The 24,815-nt window shown below is 37.8% G+C and overlaps 1 long non-coding RNA gene across 1 annotated transcript; it reads right to left on the reverse strand.

Moving 5' to 3' along the window:
• Positions 1-2,644: 2,644 nt before the first annotated feature.
• On the reverse strand, positions 2,645-24,815 carry LOC149794768 (uncharacterized). The gene is made up of 5 exons (XR_016422060.1): positions 24,153-24,815; positions 23,514-23,635; positions 12,691-12,805; positions 3,208-3,314; positions 2,645-2,755 (listed from the first exon to the last, which is right to left on the reverse strand). It is a non-coding gene; the product is annotated as an uncharacterized LOC149794768 (long non-coding RNA).

Here is a 24,815-nt window from a genome sequence, read left to right on the forward strand (position 1 = left end):
ACAATGTCAAAATGACCAGCCATCTAGGAGAAGTAGCAAGGAAGGGGTTTTCCAGATGCCCATTAAAACAGCCATATTGGAGGTTAGATTGGCACTATTTTCATTTACGTCCAACTAGACATAAGAAGTCTTTCACTGATATGACGATTCATTCAGGAGAAGTAGTTATACCAAGATTTTCAGGATGGCCACATTGGTGGCCTTATAGGATGTCTGTACAGCACCATAATTCTCATTCAGGACCTGCTAGACATCAACATAAGTATTTTGTACACATGTTGACACGCTGACACAATTATCCATTCAGAAGTAGCGATAAAAAGTTTCTTAATATGGCTACTGTGGCAACCACATTGTATGTGTGAGTGGCACCATCTTGTTTTTTCTTCCAGATATTTTCACACAAATATCATATTTAAAGATAACATGAATTCATACAAGATCTTGTCAGTTTATTTCGTAACAGATTTTTCCCTCATATTAATATAATCTTTTGAAAACATTTATACATTATAGTTCTAGAAATTTTTCATGCTCTCAGAAACTATTAAAATCACAGCAGAAAGTGTTATGTTATATCTTTATTCAGCACTGAAAAATATTTATGAACTCTTAAAGTTTTTTCCCCTATATTAACTTAATTTAATGAAGATTTTCAGACTATAACCTTTCCATTGGATTTGTTTTTTCAAACATGGCGTAAAAAGTATGTTATAGTAACCAATTTTTACATTGCCTTCACCATTGCAGAAATCTCTATAATCAATTTCCTAGTAAAGAAAAGCCAAGAAAATAAATGGACAGTTAATATTCACTTCAGGATCACAGACCTGAGGCAAATATGTCATTGTTAAATCAAACATTTTTATTGTTTCCTTAGACCTAAATATATATATATACTTGCTGTTACTCTAAACGAAGGCTGGTGATCCAGTTGATAACCTTTTGGGGGTTTTAAGGATGTCTTTAAAATTAAGGCCTTAAAAATGTTGAGATCTTATATTAAAAATGACAATTTGAGCCTTGCAGATTCATGTCCACAGGTGCCCAAATAAAAAAAAAAGGGGGGGGGGTGCAAGGGGCAAGCTTGTTGGTGTGTTATAAAATAACTGACTTATCATCGGTGTGCTGACAGGTGATGTGTAATTAAATCACTGTTGTAATATTAATAATGAGTGAGTCTGCACAAAGGAATTTCATACAGCTAAACTAGCTCAACAACTAGAGGCAATTAAGAAATATATCCACATTCGTGATTCTGTCAAATGGCAGATACAACAGCATCAGGAAGCTCAAGTGGCATTTACAGAAGGTAAAGAGCCGCTATATTTGTTATCTTTTTAGGGATGTGCTTGGATTTTGCCCTCAAGCTGGAGCAGTCATAGGATATATAATAAATCGCCACGGTCGGAATTTATCCCCAAGCTGGGGTAATCGATGGGTAAAGTCTTATCCACAGTCGGGGTTTTATTCAAGCTTCAGGTGCAAGTTTTTGTGCATCTCCATGCCCTTGCATAAAACACAGTTACACATTTTTTTATATAGATATTTTTCAGTTGTAGACAGGAATAATAAGTATTTGCGAGTGTTTGAAATGAATGGGTTCATTATGAATTGAGTGGCACTACATTTCAAAAGCAAAATTGGATTGAAATGCAAGAACTGTAGTACGGAATTAGTGTTGGTTCTGGATCGTAGAATGGAATTGTGTGTGTGTGATTGGATTTTTAACGTAGCTTGAATAATTTTTCAGTCATATTGCTACGATGTCTGCAGTGTGGCAGTTTATAGTGATGTATAGCACTGGGGCATCATGCTGCAAACATGTAGTATGATGTTGCACCCAGTCACATTATCCTGACACCAGGCCGATCAGTCCTAACACTAACCTCTTAATGCTGAGCGTCTAGCGAGGTAGCTGTTAATACCATTTTTGTAAGTCTTTGGTATGACTTGGCTGGGGTTTGAACCCATGACCTCCCGCTTCTGAGGCGGACGCTCTAACCACTAGGACACCGGAGTGGTCAGAATGGAATTGTAACAATTACAATGGAAGCAATTTGTATTATGCTTGTTGGGGCATTCCTCACTGATGGCTGTCAGTGACATCATCATGGGAATGTGTAACAGCCACATTTTGTAAGAACAAGGTGTAGTTGGTGAACAATACAGACACTTTTCTGCCATTTCCACTGGCATCATCTCATATGATGTTATTTAAAAAAACTTCCTACAACATACTCACAACATATAAAACCTATATGCAAATCTGATGAAAGCTGCTTGTGTTTCTGAAACACATATTCCATACTGGTGGCAAGAATGTCCAAATCTACATTACAAAAATGAAAACATTACCATCCATCTAGGAGTTGCAAATGTATGAAATCCTCTTGTTGGGTAGTTTTACTAACAGGCTTTACAGCAGGGCCTTCCATTAGATTTAAATGTGGCAGGTAAGTTGACAAAGTAGGGTGGGGGGTTGGGGGGACCTACCCCAATGGGGATAATTCATTTTTTTTTTAAAGTAGCATGGTGTAAAGTAAAAGTAGATGGGCTGATAAGGAATCCACTGAATTTACAGACTAAAGGTTCAGACATTCGTTTTTAAGAGAAAAATGAAAGAAGGAAACAATACAACAGATATTTTAATATGACTTTAATGTTTATTTTCTAGATTTAATTAAGATTATGAATCAGAATCAGTCTCCAACTCCACTGTAAAGTTTATCTATTACTTCTTCTGCTCAGGCACCTGCAAATTAAAACAAAATTGTAATGCTTAAATAAAGTCATATCATCTCAGCACTAGTTACATATGCAGAAGTCATGTTAATCAGCATTATAAAAATGTATGAAATTTTCTTCACTGCACTTGTGCTTCCCTTACTATCGTTAAGCCATGATACAAGATAACTTTGCACTTACTTGTCATTTCTGGCAAGTGGATGGTGCAATCAATTTGCACAAAGATGAATTTATTTCATCCAAATATTTCATGTGAATAAAAATTCCAAATGGAGGCACTTGTCCGATCAGACAAGATATATGCATATTGTAGTTAGCTGGACTCTAGCTCTGATAGTCCTGGGCAATAGGATAAGCTGATTTTGTTATCAGTTTAGAAATGCATCCGCTTTGCAAATACTATGCTTTAAAAGACGAAACTGAATCCAATATTGATGAAATAAGAGTCATTTGGATTACCTTGTTTTTTATCATTCTGCGTTGGTTGGGTGCATATTTGAGGGTCTCTGATATGGTCTCTTCCATTCCATTTGCCTTTGCTTTGCCATTAGTTTTCAAGCAGGCTTCTGCATGAGTAATACAATGTTTTAAAATAAGTTTCACAACAAAGGATGCATTGCATTTTTCTAAATGCCAGCAATAATCAATGGAATATTTTTAAAACATGTACTTTGAAATGTGTCTCAAGTTACTTTATCAATTCATTTAAAAATCTCTGGCAAGTCACATGAAAAACACAATTTAAATCAAGCCATACTTACTTATCAAAGACTTTCTCATTCACATCCTTTACCTCACACAATAAATATCAGCAACACCAACATTAAATTCACACAATCAGTACAAAACCTAGGTGTTACTCTGGACAGTACTCTCACATTGCACCAACATGTCATGAACATATGCAAGGCTGCGTATCTTGAGCTGAGACGCATCAGCTCCATTCTCAGATATCTTTCAGTTGATGCCACTAAAACACTTGTGTGTTCATTACTACTTTCAAGACTGGACTATGGTAACTCAATTCTGTCTGGTTCATCTTAATATCTACTGCAGAGACTTCAAAAAGTTCAAAACATAGCTGCTTGGATCATACTTAGAGTACCACAATCAGAGCACACCTCCCCGCTGCTCTGTACCCAACACTGGCTATCCATTCGATCCAGAATCAAACACAACATTAGTTCTCTGTGCTACGTTTCACTGACAGACTCTAGTCCAACATACCTATCCGACCTCACCTATGTGTACACACAAGCAAGATACTTACACTCCTCTTCCGACAATCATATACTCATTATTCTCACTATGAAAACAAAGTCACATGGACAGCATTCTTTTGCATACCAGGGCCCAGCAACATGGAATGAATTGCCCACTGAACTTAGACACAAAGACGCAGTGATCCCATTCAAGAGTGCTCTCAAAACTACTTATTCTGACTACAAAAACAAACTTAATGACTTAATAATGTTAACTACCTTAAATATTCTCAGCATGTTTTTTATGTTTTCTAATTTCATGGTGTTTGTTTTTGTAATCATATCATTGTGTATGTTTTTATGTTGTCTAATGTTGCAAAGCGCTTAGAGCTTCTAAAGATTAGGCGCTATACAAAGTCCTCATTATTATTATTATTATATTTAGCTTGGATGAATATTTTTTAAATCAGTGGCCATAACTAAAAAATGGGATTTTGTTTTATGATCATAAAAGTATGTTGGACACCATCCATGATGTACAATGCTGTCTGACATTTCTATGCACCTAAGGTTTCCATCTCAAATATTAAAGCAAAATGCATACCGAATTTGACAGATTGATGAAAATAAAAAAAAGCCAATGCTTACCATTTGAAAAGAGGCAATTGTCACTAGAATATTCTATTCAAAATGATATTAATTTTGGACACAGGGGATACCACCCCCATGTTTTCCTGACTCGTGATATGTCGGCCTATTCTGTGCACAGCTTTAAAAGATGTAATGTTTATCCATCGAGCTATAGAAATGAAATACATTTACTGTAGACTGTTTCTGTCAGCAGTTAAGTTGAGTAATTAGGTCAGGTTTATAGCTAGTTTACAAAATTCAATGTAGAATGCCAATAAATGACAAGATGTATTTTTGCAAACTAAAGTGATCTTGAAAAAAGATTAGTAAAGTTTAACATTTTATAAAAAATAAGCTATTATGTGGAAAAGAAACAACAATGAAATAGGATGCAATGTGTTTACGTCTAGTTTTGGAAGGTACCGTCTCTAAGGTACCGTCATAATTGTACCGTAGTTTAATGGGTGGAAAGGCCATTGAAAGGTAAGGGCAGTGCGGAGACCATCGAGTATGTTCCAGAATAGCTGAATCTTTGTAGATACATAGATCCATTCGTAACTTCAGTCCGCAAGCGAAACACTGTACTTCGTATCCCAATCCTGACTCGGGTCCGAAGTAGACAAATCCTGTTCTAGCTAAAACATACGAAGAAGGTAATCCTTCCCTATCCGTAGGCCATTTTTGAAACATGTCCAATCGACGGGCACAATCACAATAGTCGGGTAAGAAGACTGGAAAATGGTAGGGTTTGAACTTGGAGTTCTCACTGGATTTCTCACTCGATTCTTGCTGCGGCGAAGTCATCCTTCTGGTGGGTGGCTATCCTCTTACAACCAATGTTTTATACCGACATGTCCATACGGCAAAGTAAAGTGGGTGGGAAGCCGCACTCGCTTCTGCTACACGATTTGATAGACTTTTTCCAAGGGTCGACTGACGATGTGGTGTGTGGGTAAACGTACAATCTTGTTGGGTTGATAGGTGGTCACTATCTCTAGACTGCAAGGCTTCTTTCAATATGCCAAAGTTGACCACTCGACTGGTACGATAATTCAGAGTAAGTCCTTTCACTTTACACTTCGTGTGCACTTCTCCTTGTTTGGCCCAGTATTCGTAGCCGTAATTTTTGGGACCACCACTAACGAAACTTAGAATCTTGTCATCGGGGTGCTTGTCTGTCCAGGCTCCTAAACGGTCTCCTTCGATGTCAGGGTGCTGTTGACTCGGGTGATCGATATAAATGCAACTGTCCATGTCAAAGTACAAGACACGTTCCCCTAACAGTTCTAAAGCTTCGTACAATTTTAAGCGAGCATGAGCTGTCATGTAAGCTGCAATGATGACATTTCCAAAGGGGTCATCTTCTACAAAGTTCAGATCTTCTTCGTAATTCACCAAGATCAAATCCTCACGAACGACGTCCACGTGTTTCATGAATTTGGCTTTGTCGTGAATCATCTGAAAGTAGCGGGAAGGTTCGGTCAAATACTCCGTCTTGGGTAAACACGGTCATTGTGCCATTTTACCCCACAAGCAATTTAACATCACTTTGGCAAACGATCGCCTGCCTTCGTTTTTCTCAATGTGATCTGAAGTAATGCCTTCTTGTGCCCAGAATTTCTCTCTGAATGTCTTTTGGTCTTCGGGAGTGTGACACCAGGACAGATAGCCACTGGCTTCTTGCTCATTTTCAAAAAGGCATCCACGTAGTCTGCGAAAATGCCTTTCTGCGTGGGGTCACCCTTGTGGAATTATTGTGTCTTGGGAAAGTGGCAAATTTCGTACACTTCTAACAGTTGGTATCCCATGTTCAGAGCTTCGAACAATTCTACGCTGACCCATGTCCCCGTCAAGGCCCGTTCTTCCTGGGTGTGATGACAAGGTTGATCTTGGTTGCACGTTTCAGCACAAGTACGGCACAAAGGAAACATAAGTTTGCTTTGGCAATGGCGAGGTAAGACGGGATGGTATAGGTTCGTGGGAGGCAAAACTTTGCACTTGATCAAGCCTTCGTATTGTCGAATGTTTTTTAGGTCGATGTGTTCGGTGAACAATTGTGGGTGCCCTGCAGGAAAGCAACAATATTTGCACACGTAGGGATACAGTGAACACACGTCCAAGTATATGATTTCTTCTCCTTTCTCTTCGTCAGCTTGGTACAGCAAACAGGTGGCATTGGTCCTTCCTCCGTACAAACTATTACTTGGGTTCAGGGGGTCCATGAACTGGTAACTTTCCATGAGGCGTTTAAACTCGGGATCGGTGTTCAAACGGTGATTGTATTTGTGTTCCCACATTTCCACCACTTGGTATCCTTCCTGTTCTAACTTTAGGCGTGGCTGACAAATGGCCTGGTACAAGTCTTCCATGGTTCGTTGTAAGAACTGATTTTTAGTGCCGCGGTCAGGGTAACAGACGGGACATCCGTGAAATAAGCAACCGTTAAACTCGTACATGATCTTGGGGTTTTCTAAGTCCCAGCCATTGACCGAATGCATTCCGATGATCTTTCGCCCTGTCCGTTGCGGGCATGCTGAATCCATTTGTCTTCCTTGTCGCACAAGTAATGCAACCAGCATGGGGCTTTGACCGAGTATTGACGTTTGACATAGTTGGTCGTTTGAGGACTGATGACAGCCACAGTGTTTTCAAGCATGAATCGTTGTCGGTAGACTAAGGAACACGCTTTGGCAATGGTGCAAGCCTCTTTTAAATGATCAACCCCTCCGTGTTCCATGAACAGTTCTCGAAATTTTCCACAGCATCGCCGTAAAATGTCCATGTCGGAACGACGATACTTTAGCATTTCTTCCTGAAAGTCGAAAGGGTCGGAGGCGTGAGCCTGGTACCAAGCGTAGAAAGTTTCTCGTTCGGTACGCATGTTGTCAGGGTCGTAATAGTGAGCCTGAGGCAAATGGGGTAGAACGGCGTGTTGATTGGCTTCTGTATTGAAAAAGTGTGGAAAGTACCCTTTAGCCATTTCTGTCATTCCAAACATTTTAGGCATTCGACTCAAAGGCATGGCTAAGTAGCTCATCGAATCTTTAAACTGCACTTGTCCCACTTTCATGAAAATGATTTTGGCTCCGTTCAAAGTGATTTTAGGACGCTCGATGCGACGTTCCATATAACATCTCAAAAGAAACTGTCCATCATATCCGGAGAAATTGTGAGCCATCACCGTGGCATGACAATGACAATCTCCATAATAATGTTCGATGTCCTCTTGGCTCCACGTCTTGTCGATGGGGTCTAAGACCCATTGTGTGAAATCGGCTAGTGTGTTCGGTCCTTGAAAGATTTTTTCATGCCCTCCAGGAATCTTACTGCAGTGAGGGCAATAACTCAAGATAGGTTCTTGAATCACTTCTCGCACGCTCGATGAGCCACGCAGAAATTAGGAATGTGAATACTGATCTCTTGCATGCATTCGAAATCGAAAAAGATGAAATTGCCTTTCTTCTTCTTGTGACCATCCTCTTTCTCTGGTTGGGATTGGTATTTTTGTATGTAGCATTGGTGTTCCAAGTCCACAATGCAGTGACAAATGTGACATTTTTTCTTTCCTGAACATACGTGTGCCTTGGTACTGTTGATACATAGACCTTGTCCACACATTGGGCACAATCTCAGGAGTTGACAAGCACATTTCTTCTGTGAACCTTGCATCTTCAGATGTTGTTGGTAACAGGCAGGGCTGACAAATGTGCGCAGACAAGCAGGACAATGCACTGGTTCTTGCCCTTCGCTCAGACAGGGTTGAGAGGCCAAACATCCTGAGCATTTCGATCCACAATGTTTGTGTTGCTCTCGATTATTATAACCATCATAAGTCACATTTCTCACAGTAATATTTGTATCCCAGGAATCCAGTGATAGTGGTAATGGTATCGAAATGGTCATCGTGATGATAGAGGTGAATGTATTTTCCATCCTTAAAGTCTTTCCCTCGAAACAACAGAGACCCGCGCACTTCTTGAGGGTGCACTTTCAAGGTGTATCGTGGAGCTAGGGCATCTTGCAATTTTTGCATCTCAGGAATGCCACAGGATGTGTCTTTGGACAGGCATGCTTGTTGTAACAGAAGTTCTGCTTCATTTCGTTGTTTGGCTCGGTTCGATTTTCGAATGTTCTCCCAGGCTCTTTTCCATTCTACCGTGTCGTTCTTGTCGGCATAGGTTCATCCCACCACGATGGCTCGGGCTAAACACATGTGGTCTTGAAAATTGTTAATTTGGACAAGACTTGTTTTGGTAATGCGAAGGTTGTTGACCAATAAGGTCTTTCTGCATTGTCCGGTCCCTTGAGGAGGAGAGACGTGGGTCATGTCCAGTGTGGCTTTTCCATCGGTGATGTCAAACTGGTCATTAGATTGTTGCACGTGTTGAATCTTGTCCATGACTTTGGAAGTGGTCAATTCTGCAGGGCTGCTAAACTCGATCCAAACAGGGGATTTCAAGCCGTCATGTTGTATGGAAAGTCTCAAGCGATCATCTTCTTTGGGTTGACATTGTCGCTTGAGTGTGGTGAGCAAAGAATCCCACATGTCGGTGATGAACCCTTTTGCTTTCTCTAACAGTACTTCAGACTTGAAATCTTTAAACTTCACTGTGTATTTGTAAGCCGTAGTTCTAAATTTTCTAGAGGGACGCTTTTCCGTCTCTCGAATGTCATAGTACTTTTCAGGGTTGACTAAGGGTGGTAAACTTTGTTTAGAGGGTTTGGATTCTGGTTCACTCATGTCCTCTTCAAAATAACTGGCATGAATTTGTGCCAAGACTTCAGCCCTAGTACGAGGCGATAGATCACGTTTCTGCCTCTTACTTTCTTCTTCTTTCTTCTCAAATGAATTGGATCATTTCATCTCGATAGCAAAAAGTCAAATGACTAAAGTTTAAACACCATGGATTAATTTATAGTCATAGCAGACTAGCGTATATAAAGGGTATGTGTCTTGTCCTTTCACTATTCATTTCACTCTCAAACTGAGCACAACAATGGAAGAGACTACCAAGATTGAACGTTTCATCAGAGCTTTGCGAGGGGTCATTAGAAAATTCTCTTCAGACCAGCCGAGGGACTACTCTCCTTCCTTTCAAGATAAAAGTCAAGATACTTGCTATATCTGTCAGAAGAAAGGGCATTGGTCTTCAGAGTGTCCAGACCGTCAAAAAAGAAAAAAAAGGGGTTAGAAGAGACAAAAGTCAAGATACCTGTTATTATTGTCAAGAAAAAGGACATTGGTCACCAGACTGCCCAAAAAAGAAACAAGAGGAGTCAGAAGAAGAGAGGGATTCTTCAGAGGAAGAGGAAGAAGAAGAGGAAGAAAACAGACAGGTGAAGAAAAAGAAACAGGAGAAGAAAAGAAGGGAAGAAAGTGAGGAGGAAGAGGAGGAAAAGACTATGACGGTGAAGAAATTAAAAAAACAGAGAGTGAACAATGAGACAGAATAAGTCTATGAACTTTTTAAAGTGCTCTGTTGTGAATTGTGAATTGTAAATATTTATAAAAGAATAAATTAATTATAAAAGGTAAGTGTCTTTGGGTTTTGATTTTAAAATAAGAACCTACACTCACGCACACTCATACACAGACAGGTACTATTGGGTAAAATGTTTTTTTTTAGTTATTGGCAATTGAAAGCCTATCTCTTTTCGAGAGACGTGGATGGCCCTGAAAAGGGCCTTTTTTGGTGTAAGGGGTGAGTTTAAACAATCAACTTTAACTGTCTTTAGCCTTTGCCATGGCCAAGGCCTACTTCTGGACTGCGTACTGTTGATGATGATTTCGTTGAAATCACTAAGGATGGTGCAGTAGGCGTAGTCACAGGGTTGGAGTGTTTAGCTTGGGAAGGTCGTATTCTCTTCGGCCGTAATAAAGAAGTCTGATACATCTGTTTCAGACTTCTTAACTAAAATGTCTAACAGTACCGTGACCGTTTGATTTTGACACCCTTGTTTCTTTGCTGCTGCGTCTTCTTCTTCTTGTTTTTTTCTTACCTCTTCTTCTTGCTGCTGTTGCTGTAGGAGAAAAGCTTGTTCCGCTTCCTTTTGCTGTTGTATAAATTTCTCCAATTCTTCTTTCTGTCTCTGTCTAAAATTTTCCATGTGCGGTAATGAAGGAGAAGGTGACGAAGGTTCAGGAACAAATTCTTGCAAGGTAAAAAAATCCACAAAATCCCAATTCACCTCTTCTGAAAGTAAGTCTGGGTTCCCTTGGGTAGTCTCCACCATCAGTGCACCCAAACTGATCGTTTTCTGAGTTTCCGTCATGTTGAAAAACTGTCGCTTAGATTGACTACGCACAGGCGCTAGCGAATCTATATAGACTATGTGACGTCACAGACTGCTCTCTTCGGATTGGACGTGGGCTGACTGAATTTTGTAACGCGTGTTTGGATTGGTCAACAAACTCAATCCGTTTCAATCCTTCCTCCCCCTATAAATAAGTACAGTTCACTGCATTCCTTCACCTGTTACTCAGCACCCCAACATGTGGACCGATGTACAATCTTCAACGCTTGTGTCTTCGATGATGTTCCGGACGGACATATCAATGTATGTCCGATCCAACTGGACAGTTATCCACAGGACAGACACCAGCCTGTGGATGCGAAGAATCTTATGTGGAGCATCAAGGATGCCTCAAAAGAGTCTTAATCTATGGTCCTGCAGTCAGGCACAGCCTAAGGTCAAGAAGAAGATGTCACAGATGCCCTTTATGTTAAGGGTATATTAACATAAAACCAAAGGCCCTTTTCAGGGCCATTCCTATCTCTCGAAAAGATCTTGACTTTCAATTGCCTACCCCTTTTTTTATTTTTTTGTTTAAAAAAATAATAAAAAAATAGAGACCCCTCCCTGTTTCAATTTTCGCCTGTTCCATTTTCATAGACCCATCAGGTCGGGACCTTATTAAAATAGGGTCCCGACCCTGTTCCATTTCCCCTAGTCCCAAGACAGTCCCACGATTTATTCCCCATGTTCAATTTCCCTTGTCCCTAGAGTGAATAGTTTTTTTTCTTTCTCCCATGTTAAATTCCCCTTGTCCCTAGAATGGATATTTTTTTTTTTCTCCCATGTTAAATTACATAGTCCCCAGAGTGGATATACCCTTTTTAACATGGAAGTTCCCTAGTCCCTAGACCGTCCCTATTCACTACTACCATTGTCATTACCAGCCTGAAACCAAATTTAATGCCATTTGTATAAATTCATTTCAAATAAATATTATGATATAGTTGAAGTGTAAAGTCAAGCAAGTATTCTGTTTGCAGATTTTACATTTTAGATATTATAGTAAAGTCATATTTTCTCTTGTTTAGTAAACTTTATTGCAACTGGTTCCAAAATAGTAAATCTTATTTAATGTTCATTCACCAGAATAGGTATTAATACAATCCCGAATTAACTGTATGGTACTAAAATATACCCTGATCTTGTGTGAGATTGTAATATACAGAACTATACCTCAAGACAACAATAATATATTGAATTTATATTGTATCAAGACTGTCATGGTTATGAACTCCAACTTTATTCAGGTTTTTTCATAATAAATGATCATCTTGTGCTATGGTTGAAAAGAAATCAAAGTTCAGTTTAACTCCATTCTCTCCACATTTGTAAGTTGTTAAGAGGCATACTCATCCTCAGTGTTATAGTAAAATGTAATCTTATTTGGATCAATCTTGGTGGTGTAATATATGAATGGAGAAAGAATATTATCATCCAGATTAAAATATGTTTTATTCAGACTCTACTAAAATTTTTAGTTGGATATGGGTTACGGAGCCTGATGTGTACGAACAAAGCAATGTGTACCATGACCTTTTTAATTTAACGTTTTAAACTCCTGCAGAAGAAAGAGATTTTTTAGATCCATTAATCTGTATTAACAAAAACATTTCTTCAGTATGATTTTCAATTACTTAGTATTGACAAAACTCATATTTTAAAGTTGTTGTTTTTTTGTGTTTGGTTTGGCCTTTTATGGTAAACCAACACAAGTAAGTTATTTAGTGCCAAGGCACTTTAAGTATAGTGCCTTGCCCAAGGACACACCATGGTAGCTAACCCAGGTTGGTCTGATGGTAGAATTTGAACCTACCTTATTTCACAGGTCCAGAAAGCTAACCACTGAGCCACTACAGCTCCCCATCTTATAGTGGAATGCTGGTATACTTTATGATCAAGAAGGATGGGTTGGGGTATGCATGTTGCATCTGAAAAAAGTGATGGAATTTTTGTTTACATAATATTTTAGTCATACAATATGAATCATTTTCTATAGATTTAAGATGTATCAGATCAAGTTAAGAAAAATCATATATTCTGTTTCCTGGGAATGTACTAAAATTCACTGTTATTGTTTGATTTTTTGGTAGTAAGCTTACTTGGTATTTTTTTCTTTTTAACTTGAATACCTAATTTGTTAACATCCTATTCTAAATCTTCAGAGTTCTGTCTATTAAGTGACAACTGTTGATACATGTAGGGAAGTTTTTGTTTATATCTTTTGATTTTTGTGATTCTGGAAGTTGCAGTATTTGTTGTTGTATTATAACCATTTCAGTAATTTAATGAATGCAGAGTATACTGCTCTATAAATGAAATTTAAGTGAAAATAATGTAAAAGTATGTTTCACTGCAAATATAAATTGTTTAAAATAATATATCATTTATCATATGACTATTCAATTGTGGTAACTAGTATTCCATCCAATATCTATATATTAAAATATGTCTTTTCATACAGCTGGTGATCATTTAGATACAAGTCCAATTGAACATAATCAAATTATCAATGCAGGTGTTTTTATTAGTAGTAGTATTGCAAGTATAAGTGTTAGTATTAAGATTTCATATACAGGTATGATAAGTGTATCATAATGTTTAAATGATGCTCCTTGTTACAACATAAAATATGTTCATTGAAACAAATGGTTCACTGGTAAATTGGCAGCAAAGGTCTTCACTGAATTATGTTGCATAAACTATTTTACAATAAAACATATATGATGCATCTCAATTATGATGAATGTGAGGAGAAGGATTAATAATAATGCAATTTAAGTTATCTTCATAACATAAGTTCTAGCAGATGTGTAATTTTTATGTGGTTCATCATCAGTTTGAAACTGGTCTGTGATTTCTGGATCTGGACATACCTGGTCCCCTGCTGTTGTGCTGCTATGGTCTTTACAGTTCATTAGGATATCAGTTACACTTGGTTTACATTTAGAACCCCATGGGATGGAATGCCCAGTTTGAAACTGAGAGAATGGTTAATTATCCATAATATAACTCCTGCAGTTATTATTAGGTTTGATATCAAGGTCTTTCTTTAAAAGCTTTTCAACTCAGGTTCTGTTCTACCATACAGATAAATGAAGTCAAATTCAAGGCTTTCAGATTTGTCCAGTTTGTTTCATGTGTTGCGGCAGACAGACTGTATATTGCCACTGTACCATATAAATATCAGTGCTTAGTCTGCTCTCAGTTGCTGTGGTTTGATTAGTTACAAGTGTCATCACATGTGACTAATTATTGACCAATGTAATGAAACTTGTATAATTAGAAGGCTGTATTTAAAAACTCTAAAGATCTTAAAAAGAAAATTGGATCGGGGTAAGTAAAACCTTTTACTTTGACCATTTGGCTAGAAAATAATTTTCAATAAGTTTAAATTGGATAATAGTAATATAATAATTAATTACACAAATCAGAATAAAAGCTATTTGCATATCCCCTTACAGCTGTTGCTTTTTCATAGTACTAAGTAGAATAAAGTATAGTTAAGACAGATAGCTTTAAGCTAGAATTAAACTCAAATAAATTGCAAGAAATCAAAACAAACCCAGGATTAAAACTAAAGAAATATCCCGTCATATATACCTTACATCAAATAAAGAAACTCAAGATGGATAACAACAAAATTAATGTCACATCATCAAATAGTTATCTCAGCTGCCTGGTCAACCTAAAGGCAGATAAACTAAGGCAAACTTACTCCGAAGCAGTCTCATCCCCCCTAAGAGAAAAACGACAGATACAGTTCTTAACGCCAATTTTCAACTCGACCCCAACTGACTCGATGAGTAGACTCTACCTGTCACCAAGCGTAAACGAGAATGTGGACAATCTACCGAGTAACCGCAAAACTACATCCGACATGAGTACCCAAACTGAGGAACAATACTCAACAAGCACAAAAACAACCCAGACCACGCTGGTTAAAAACACTAGCAGCCAGGGGACTCAAACTGAGAACCTACTAGATGAAACAGAACGCCCTCACCCTACCACAAATAAAGCAGTCACACACGACTCAACAAAAGGTAAGAATAATAGGAAAACCAAATCCCAAATACCAGTTAGAAAGAATAAGGAACACACTAACTGTCAGAATACAAGACCCAGCAAGCCGGTTATGGAAACAAAGTCAGCTAAAGAGACAAACACCAGGGGAAAAAAGACCAGTCTGCAAAATATCCAAAACAAGAAACACCCCGCTGAACTGACTCTCTTCATCAAGGGAGTAAATTCCAAAATAACGAAGTTAGCCTTTAAAACCATAGCATGGCAATTGAACAAACATCACCAAGGAGAATTCACGCTTAAAAGCACTAGAGACGACTTGCTGATAATCAAATGCACCACTGAACAACAGATTGCCAAATATATGGAAATTGAAAGAATAGGCCAAATAAATGTTCAGGTCACTAGACACAACAGAACAAAACAACACATAGACCCAAACCCCCCAAAAACACACAACAAAGGAGTCATATACGTATCAACTCAAAATAAAACCAATGAAATAGTAGACTACATAAGGAGTAAAGGACAGGAAGTAGAGAAAGCAATCCGCCTAAAAACAAGAAGGGGAAAGGATAGCACTGCAGTGGTACTCTTTTTTAAGGGCGCCACCCCAGAAACTATCAAAATAGCCGAAAAACTCGAGGCTAAAAAATTTTTGCTTTCAAAAACAAACCACGGTTCTGTGGCAACTGCAAAAATTGGGGGCATTACTCTAAGAGTTGCGGAAACCTATTCCGGTGCAATCAATGTGGTCTTCACCACCCAGACCGGAAAACATGTAGCGCCACCAATCAGCACTGCGCTAACTGTAGTGGTAACCACAAACCAAACCACGCAGAATGCCCCAGGGCTCTTAGAGAAGCCCTAATAGTCGAATATATGATCTCCCATGGGGTAAACTATAAGCAGGCCAAAACAAAAATCAGGATACCAAAAACAAAATAAATAGGTAGCACCCTCACTGGTAGGAAACACGCATAAAACGAAAACAACAGTAAATTAAACAAACTATTAAGACTTTTTGCACTAGAGATGGATTCCAGAGCAGAAATCAAAATATGGCAATGGAATGCATGCGGCCTTAGGGCCCACGCTGACCAACTAAATAACAAAATACTTGAACAGGAAAGAAAACCAGATGTTATATGCATACAGGAAACCCACCTAAATGATACCTCACGTATCCCAAACATCATAGGCTACAACACCAAATACCTAAAGCATCGATCCCCCACAGCAAGAGGAGGGGGGTTAGCAACCTTTGTTAGAGATGGAATTACATCAGAAATGCATAAATTAACAGATAGTAGACCGCCCAATGACTTCGAAATACAGATAGTCAAAATAACCGCTCAAACTAAGCAGGTACTAATCGTTAACCTCTATGAAACAAATGAGCAGCGCAATTTAAGTGCAGACGAAACAATCAAAATGATTAAAGACTGTGGAGAATGGGTGGTAATATGCGGGGACTTCAATGCGCACAATGAACTATGGGGGAGTCAAAAGACGGACATTAAAGGAAAAATTGTTGAAAAATGGGCACAAAAATGCAACTTAGTTTTTCTAAACAACGGAATGCACACCCGGATAGATGACAGAACAGGCCACACATCAGCAATAGACCTATCTCTATGCACACCAAGATTAACAGGCATTTCTGATTGGCAAGTTGATGAAAGCGACCCTATGGGAAGTGACCATTACCTTATAAATATAGAAATACAAATTAGAATACCTCAAAATAAAGCGTCCTTCACACCAAGATGGAAATACGAACAGGCCAACTGGATTAGGTTCAAACAGATAGGTGACTCAATCGACCCAGAAACCATATATCACCGGGACATTGACACCTTTAATGACAAATTAATAGAAACCATTAACACAATGGCCCAAGAAACAATTCCTAAAACTAAAGGAGTAGCACCCAAACCCACGGTGCCCTGGTGGAATAATGAATGTAAAATAGCAATTAAAGAGAAAAAAAGAGCTCTAAACAAATTCAAAAGAACTAAAAATAATAGGGACTTTAACTACTACAAGGAAAAGGAAAAAACTGCCAAACAAACTATTATGATAGCTAAACAAAACTCATGGAGAGAATTCTGCTCAAAACTAGATATTAACACAAAATCGAAGGAGGTGTGGCAAAGAATTAAAAAAATGAGAGGCAAAACTAAATCAATAACCCCCAACATACCTGGACAAAACAACAAACATAAGGCAGAATTATTCGCAAACTATTTCGCCAACATGTGTAGCAATACCAACTTAGAGGATAAGTTTAAAAATCATAAAAGGCAATTTGAGGAAAGCAACTCTGACAACATAAAGGAAGCAGGAAATAATGACGGCCCACTAAACCTTCCGTTTACAGAAGCCGAATGGAGAAAGGCCCTCGCCGGCAAAAAGACCACATCCCCCGGGGAGGATACTTTGGGGTATGAAATGTACAAGAACCTACCCAAAAAACTTGTCACAATTGCACTTAACCTCATTAATAAAATATGGGAAACCGGTACCATACCTATAAGATGGAAAAAGGCAGTAGTGGTCCCGATTCTTAAGCCTGGAAAACCCTCAAGCGATATAAAATCATACAGGCCCATATCACTAACAGACAATATATGTAAAATAATGGAAACTATGGTAAACAACAGGCTGAAATACCATTTAGAAAGCAAAGGACTATTAGCTAATACACAGAGCGGGTTTCGCAACTACCGAAGCACAATAGACCAACTCATGAGACTAGAAACCGCTGTCAAATTAGCATCTAGAGAAAAATTTTAAAAATCCAGATATGTTACAGCCATCTTCTTAGACATGGAAAAAGCATATGATCTAATGTGGACTAAGGGACTGATAAGTAAACTTAAACCATACAGAATAACTGGCAATATATACAAATTTATTGCTAACTTCCTAACCGATAGAAAGATACAAGTCAGACTAGGACAAGACTACTCCGAACGATACAAACTGGAAAATGGCACGCCACAATGAAGCGTAATCAGCCCAACTTTATTTAATATAATGATAAACGACCTGGAAACAGCGGTAAAACCCAACCACCTTGACTTATCCCAATTCGCCGTATGGAAAACTGGCAACCCAGCCAGCAGAGAAACGACCAAGCACTTACAAAAAGGACTAAACGATATAGGAAATTGGACAGATAAATGGGGATTTAAATTGTCACCTCTAAAAACAGTAGGCATAGTTTTCAATCCGGGAGGTGGCCACCCCCCACCCACTCCAAACTTAACCCTAAAGGGGGTACCCATCAAATTCGAAAAACAAGCGACACTCCTAGATATGGTATTCGACCACGAACTCACGTGGGCAGCTCATATCCAAGAACTCGTAACGAAGTGCAAACGAGACATCAACCTCCACAGAAACCTCAGAGGGGTGAATTGGGGGGTTGATCAAAAAACACTCGTTACCCTATATAAAGCACTTATAAGAGCAAAATTGGACTACGGTTGCCAGGTATATGGAGCGGCGAACGCCACGTTACTAAAGAAACTAGACACAGTCCAATCAAAAGCGCTAAGGGTATGCACCGGCGTCCTAAATGGTACCCCCACACAAGATATCTTAATAATAGTAGGAGAACCCCCGCTAGACCTAAGGCGGAAGGAATTGATGCTGCGATACTCGACTCGAATATCAATACACCAACCCAACCACCTCACGCTACAAGCCCTCTTAGCATGCGACAAACCATTCGATACAAAAGGAAAAAATAAAAAAATACCTAGTGGGAAAATAATTATAGAATTAAAAAGGAAATTTCAAATCGCAAATATCAACCCAGAAAAAATAAGGTACTACCCAGACCCCCCGTGGACCTGTCCCACACCACAAATAGATCTTAGCTTACGTAAACTAGGACAAAAACAAAATGACCCGATAGGACTAAGAGCATCAATACTAACGTACATTGACAACAAATACGAGACATACACGCAAATCTTCGCAGATGGATCAAAAACCAAAAATCCAAATAAAACTGCAGCAGGGATAGTGATCCCAAAATTAGATGTCGCCGTTGGAAAAAGACTCCCAGACCAATGCGCTATATACACGGTAGAATTCATGGCAATACTAATGGCATTAACATACGTCAAAACATACCCCACAACTAAGGCAGTCATTCTAAGCGACTCTTACAGTGTACTACAATCGTTAGCAACAGACCAATCCAAGAGCAGACCTAATATGATTAATCATGCAAGATCGCTACTTAAAGAGATTGAAAAAAACAACAAACACGTTGAATTCGTATGGATACCCTCTCACATCCATAATCCCAGGCAATGACAAAGCAGATGCAGAAGCAAAAAACGCCACAAACGAACCAAAAGCCCAAAATATAGCATACAGCGTCACTGAAATCAATAACATGGGACAAGATCAATGACATGTGGCAAGAGCTATGGGAAAAATCGGATGCAAACAGTCTAATACACACGATGATGAAAAAAGTAAGTAGAAAAGTCGAAAGTCCGACCTTCAAAAATCCATACGATATAACAATAATAAATAGAATAAGAACAGGTAAAACACTATTGGCAGGATGCGCAGGGAAACACATAAAAAGGGGACCAACCGAAAACTGCCCCTACTGCCCAACTCCAGAAACAATCGCACACTTAATAAATATATGCCCCAAATACAACCAGGAAAGGGCCGAACTAAAATCTCAACAGGAACAAATAGGAGAACGGTGGACATACCCGGAGTTACTTGTGGCAAAAAACAATAACATAGGAATGACCTATAATAACATCATGACATTCATTAACAAAATAGGCAAAAGGGGACAAATCTAAACCGAATGAAGGGTTGGGTATAAAGAGAGACCATGTAAAGAAATTAAAACCAATAAACCTAAAAGATCGAACCAAAAAAGAAAAAAACCAATCAAAATATTACAAATCACTGTTTGGGAATTGTGACGGCCGGCTCGGGCTAGTGGGTTCACAGACTGACACCGCCGCTCATAACCCGAACAATAAAAACCAGATAAGGACGAATATTACAAAATCACTGTTTTGGAATTATAATGGCATGCTAGGCCCCGTAGGTTCAAAAAAAAAAAAAAAAAAAAAAGAAAAAAAGGAAAAAAAAAAAAAAAACAAAAAACAAAAATAAAAATATTAAAAAGTAAATCAAAGACCAGTCAAAATATTACAAATCACTGTTTGGGAATTGTGACGGCCAGCTCGGTATCGTGGGTTCACAGACTGGCACAGCCGATCATAACCCGAACAATAAAAACCAGATAAGGACAAAATATTACAAAATCACTGTTTCGGAATTATAACGGCATGCTAGGTCCCGTAGGATCAAAAAAAAATAAAAAAAATATAAAAAAATAAAAATAAAAAAAATATACATTAAAATAAATCACAAATAGCTAAGCTAAACAAAAATAACAGGTAAATAGCCAAGTGGTCAAAGCGAAGGGAAACAAAGGCAATCAAACCACCTCCCTCGAAGAAAACATCTCACGGCGAACATGGCAGTATCAAAAGGACGAGAAGACCAAAATAGAAACGGACACGGGATAAGGCAGAAAGAGCTGAAATAAAGAAGAGCAGGAAAAGGCACAGGATGAAGTTAAACGTCCTAAGGCAGTAAAAGAAGAAAGAACAGGACACTTGCAGACCTTGGGGAATGAAGGCAGAAACAATGAAAAGAGTATGCCTCAAATAATCAAACCACCCCCACCCCCCAGTATGAAAAGAATTGCCTTCCCGAAATCAAACAAAAGAAATAAGGCCACCCCCCCCCACATCTACTTATAAGTGTGAATGAGAAAGTGAGCGTGAATGTGTGTTGTCGGGATATGTGGGAAAAGCAGAAAAACGAACAAAAATGTCTATAGCCATCACACAAATATAGCATACACACTCCCTACCCACCTTTTTTTTCTTTTCTTTTCTTTTTTTTTTTCTTTTTTACAAACAAATTTTACCACATAGGGCTTTCATTCTGACCCACGAAAGCCCTCTTTTGACCAACAACTTACTGGCCCTGAAACACACTGATTGGTTTAAAGCCACACGTACGAAATACTTAACCAAATTGAGATCTCCAAAACAAAATAAAGGGCTACTAAAAGCCTACTAGATGTGAAAAAATTTTCGGAAAATTCAAGTACGCAAAGTACACAAAATTTAATAGACCTTACAAAAGATAGGAAAATTCACAACTCGGGAATATCTGAAGCGTATGTGACAATCACATGTTTGGCAAGATAGTACAGGAATAGCCCAATAAATATAGGGAACTGGGCATTGATTGCAACGAAAATTTCATAATACTGCTGCTGGTGTGCTTCGGTTACTGCCTGAAATGAGAGAGGAAGGAGATGCAGGATGCAGAAACAGACCACCAACGGAGTACAACGATGGAGAAGGTTGCAGCGATGAGAGCCTGGGCGGGACCTTTTGGGGCACCTGGGCTTCGGCTTGCTTGCTTGGGGGCATTGTATAAGTTAATCGCTAAATTCAAAAAGTACACAAACGTGTACAAACTAAACAGTCGCACATACCGAAAGGTGCACGTGACTTTAATCCAATGAATGAATGAAATGTGTGCTAGAGGGTAGGGTTAGCAGTTATACTCCCAATTATGTTTGTGATGAGCAAAAGCAGCTGCACAAATTTGAGCTTTTAGTTTGGTTCTGGTAGGGTCAAAGGATGCAGGTACATTTTGCATTCATTTTTTACTAGAAATAGCTATTTTCAATATTTTTCTGTGACAAGGCAACTAAAAGAATCAGTATGTGCCTTATGCATGAATAAAGTTCACTAGTACTATAACAAATTAGCATACTTTTCATCACCCCTCTACCATCAAGATTTTTTTATATTTACCTCTGTAGCAGACACAAATAAAAGTCGGCAGCTCATTTGCAGACTAAGTTACGCATATGATCTCCAATGCTCATCTAACTGTGACAGGCAGTCACCAACAAGCCAACCTATTTCCATGCCTAACTCAAAGTAAATCTGAACCACATTATAGATTTAGCTTATGTGTAAATTTATAAATGCTAGGCTTGTGATAATTAGGTTCATGCCTTCTACCTTAAAAATTAGAGGGATGTCAAAATACGAAACTATCCAGTGAGACCTATGATGTTAATTTTAATCCCTATGGGATTTGTGACATAAAAAACCCAAATGCTTTATGTATTAAAAGGTAACTAATGGGGGCAGGATCTGCAGTGAATCAATGGTTAGTATGCTAGACTCCTGATAAAAATGTTTGTGTTAAAATCCTGTTATCAAGTCAACCAGGTTACCTACTGCAATGTACCCTTGCCTTACTCCAATTCCTTCAGTACTCAGTAAACAACTAGTGTTGCTGTATATAACAAAACCAGTCCATATTGATTTTACATATTTTACTAAATCCTGACAAAAATAATTCTCTAAATAAAGAATGATTAATATGTGATGGTCTCACATGTAATCAAACTCTTCCAAGCTTTTAATGATATGAACCGATTTATCAATGTTTATCAAATTTGCATGAAAAACTATTTCTTATTTGTCATCAAATATGTTCAATGTTTTGATCATATAAGCATTTCTGCTACATTAGATCAAAATAATCTTTTTGTCAGAAATAGAGCCCTTATAGTATTTGCAAGGTCAACCAATCAGATGCAGAATTTGAGTTTAATATGAATGAATATTTTTTTTACAAAATTGCTCTTTTGCTATATCTTGATGAGATAAATCTATTCACCAAGTCTGATGAAATTAATGAGAAATAGTTTTAAGAGCAGTAGCAAGAATGGCTAGTGAGATGTAGAACCACCACATTATATGCATAGATTTTGCTTATAGCCTCAGACATACAAGCAAATAATTAAACAAGTCAGATCTAAATTGGATCATAAACACTGTTGTGCAAATCATAAGAAACTCTGCCAATCAGATGCAAGGTCACTTCACTACCATACCTTTATCACACTCATAATAAGCATCATTGTGAAACTTGACTCTATAAGCCCAATGGCCAAGCATGATCAAACTTGAATCAGCAGTAGTGGTTATAACCTCATGTATTTGTATGCATCTTCACTTCTTCAATCTAGATCTCATTTATATAAGCATGTATTCTACGTTTAGTAAAAACTGCACTACATGTATAAATATTGCATGCGGTGGTAACATACTCAGATGAAAGATCACCTTATTATTATTAATGGTTAACACTCATCAAACTTCAAGGACAACTTAATGATTTTAGCCTATATTGTGGAAGTATGGCTTTTAGGCTGGTTAAAAAACTCAACTAATCTTATACATGATCACATGTATATACTTGGATTTTGCTCATTATTAGATTTATCCAAGATGTTGATTTAAGCCCAAAACCAAGTTTTATATAAACAAATTGATCAGAACTAAGGACTCCAAAGTAACTAATTTCTTACTGTTGAAAGACAGAAGGGGATGTGAAATAAATAACACACTCTGGACCATTACATAAACCCACTTAGCCTTTTGACCAGTTGAGATAAAATATCAACAATAATGTTAAATAAGATTGATAAATTATGTTTTCTCACATTACCTCTAGCCCTTTTCAACATGGATGGTATTTTTCTTCCACATATGTCAGCTCTTAATTAGTGGCCCTTTCCCATCATGAATGTTGTAGGTGAAACTCTCAGAATTAGGCTTTTTAATTTATATCTGTAGAAGAAAAAAACTATTGGTCTGCATATATCAATGTCACCATTTCTGTATTAGATTAAAATACCATATGTGTGTGTGTGTGTGTGTGTGTGTGTGTGTGTGTGTTAATTTTAGAATTTAAGCAAACTTGTCTCCATGTGTTTATTTTAAAACTGATGATGATAACACATAACAGGTTCAATGGATAAAATGTTATTTCTTACTTCTTACAACTGCTCATTATATCTGAATTTACATTCAATGTTTGTTTTAATTAACATATTTGGGATATTGGGCAAATTATTTATTTTGTAGTTTATCATTATATCATTTACCAGTCTTTTATCATTCAAATATGTAATATAGTACCATTATACTGACTTCATATTCTATATGATATCCCAGCAATACATATTAAGCAGATAAGTGCAAATAAAAATGTTCAGAATGTAAAATTTACTCCAAGCTCAAAGAAGATCAGCAAAAGATAATATCCAACAAATTACCAAACAAAAAGCCAAGTTAACGCAGTTACCTTTATTATGACGTCTCCAACACCAACGGTACTGTACAGCTACGTCTTCTGAGTTTTACCGTCATCTTGTCTTTCAAACCAGAATTAATTTCTTGAGCTCTTACAAAATGAAGAAACTTTTAAATACTATAATTTAAGCAGCTTCTTTACATGCCATCAGATAAATTATGGCACAGTGTTATGTCTGTCAGCAAAACGCAACTTCACATTTGGACGGCGCGCTGTGTGGGCATCGCCGACACAGCAACTGACATGAATTCTCTATTAGCAGACAATGATTCGGAATAAATCCTTCGCAAATCTAACATTCTCGATTTTTCATAGTTCCACTTTTCATTGTTGCATCTGTTTGATTGTACAATTGCTAATGATGTTCAATGAATCAACTTCAATTCATCTGCTGTCTGAAATCCCGGTTCAGTTGGTATTTTCTTCCGCGCATGATGCCGTGTAAATAAAAGATACGGTCGACATTCAAAGTGGTTTAGGTTAATTTATTATTTTTCTTTATTAAGGTCATTTGCAGAAAGTGTTTCGCTAGGGTGAGAAAAAAATATAACAAAAAGAAAACTTTCTTTTCCAACGCTAATACTGTATATATTTCAATTTGTGATTGATGCTATAAATAAAAAAAAATGATAATAAAGCATTTTAGCACGTGGC

This window comes from Sinohyriopsis cumingii, chromosome 7, assembly GCF_028554795.1.
Source record: "Sinohyriopsis cumingii isolate HCF-2022 chromosome 7, ASM2855479v2, whole genome shotgun sequence".
In the NCBI taxonomy this organism is placed as follows: Eukaryota; Metazoa; Mollusca; class Bivalvia; order Unionida; family Unionidae; genus Sinohyriopsis; species Sinohyriopsis cumingii.